This window comes from Cyprinodon variegatus, unplaced genomic scaffold, assembly GCF_000732505.1.
Source record: "Cyprinodon variegatus isolate N-32 unplaced genomic scaffold, C_variegatus-1.0 Scaffold517, whole genome shotgun sequence".
Lineage (NCBI taxonomy): Eukaryota > Metazoa > Chordata > Actinopteri > Cyprinodontiformes > Cyprinodontidae > Cyprinodon > Cyprinodon variegatus.
Genome location: NW_015150970.1, coordinates 32,059 through 33,699, shown reverse-complemented (window position 1 = coordinate 33,699; position 1,641 = coordinate 32,059). Strand labels below are relative to the sequence as shown.

At 35.7% G+C, this 1,641-nt stretch overlaps 1 protein-coding gene across 1 annotated transcript in view; it reads right to left on the bottom strand.

Annotated features, from left to right (window-relative positions):
• The window catches only part of LOC107094972 (hydroxycarboxylic acid receptor 2-like), a 4,040-nt gene extending 3,374 nt beyond the window's left edge, over positions 1–666 (bottom strand). The window contains exon 1 of the mRNA XM_015390909.1: positions 636–666. The gene's annotated coding sequence lies outside the window, so the exon portion shown is untranslated. The remainder of the gene's footprint in view (positions 1–635) is intronic.
• Positions 667–1,641: the final 975 nt, after the last annotated feature.

The window sequence follows — 1,641 nt, the reverse complement described above, 5'->3', positions numbered from 1 at the left end:
TGACCTTTTTCCCATATTAAACTGAAGTAAAATTCATTAATTTTTAACATTTTTTAGTGGTCCTAATCCTCTTCTGTAGGATCGTCACAAACATTGAATCTATGGAACAAAATGTCATTAAAATCCGTCCATAACTTTTAAAGTTATCCTGTAAACAGAGAAACTCTCCTACAAACACAACCTATAATAATAATTTAATTAAAAACATTTTAAGGGTATTCAGGCTGCGCAGTGGTTAATGTGAATGACCCAGGTACGGAGGCCCTAGTCCTCGACGCAGCCGACCCGGGTTCGAATCCAACCTCTGATAGTTTGCCGCATGTCTCTCATCCCCCCCTTTCCTGTCAGCCTGCTGTTGAAAAAAATGAGCTACTAGTGCCGTAAAAACAACAAAAAAAACCCAACATATTATAGTTTGAAATCAAACCATATAATTTATACATCTTCTTTATATTATATTTTAATATCTATATCAATAAATGTAAAAGCAAATGATTTGTCTGAGAATGCATCATGATGGCTTATAGCCTTCCACCACATTAGTGGTGAAAGTATTAGTGCCCCCCCCCACAGTGATAAAGTTAGACTGTTTGTTTCCACTGAATTAGAGAAGATTAGATTAATCCACGACTCACCAGAGGAAGAGTTTCATTCATAAAGAGCTGCAGGAAGAAGTGGACGCATGAATGACCTTCATGGGTGTATTTATAGCTTCACCGGTGGGGGGGGGGGGCGTTCCCATCCGATTACATCACTGCTTCGCTTACGACGCGTGAAATAACAAGTCTGAGTAAAAAAACAAAAAACATTTTAAAGAAGCTTCAAACCTCAACCACAGGAAGGAAAACCATCATCCTGCTTACAAATGAACAGAAGTCTGGAAAACATGATGCTAAGACAAGAAATTTAGATTCTAATTAGTAATAATAATAATAATTATTATTATTATTGAACTTTATTGATCTAACAATGGAGAAATTCCCTCTCTGCATTTAACCCCTAACCTAGTGTGGGGTTAGGGGACCCAGAGTGACGGTCTGTGGGAGTGGGTTTCCAACTCAGAACCTCTGGATTCAAGGCTCTATGTCCTAATCACCAGATCACCCCCCCCCCCAAGCGAGAAAAAAAAAAAAAAAAAAACTAAATCCTTTAGACATTCATAAAAAACAGCAGGAATAAAACAGATTTCATGAATTACTGTAAAACCTGATTAATTTTATATTCTGATTGTATTTAATGTCGCTTTATGATCATTATCACAACATAATGAAGAAAAATGCCGTAGATAAAAAAAAAAAATATCCAGAGAAAATGTCACTAAATACAAAGACAGGTAAGATTTAAAATGATTTAAAAAGATTTAAAATGATTTAAAATGTAAGGACGTCATTATTCTTGTTATTTTGATATCTGATGATTCCTGCAGAATTATCCTCATTTTATACTGTGTTTATTTTTCTGTTTAATATTTCGGTTTTTAATCTTTTCACCTGTTTTTGCTGTCAATCAAAAAAAAAAGATCTAATATGATGAAATAAGTGAACACAGGCCCATATAACCAGGGGCGGATTTAGGAAATGTGGGGCCCTAGGCGACCTAGTGCCTAGTATTGCCTAATAGTAAATATTCCACCCCCCCCCA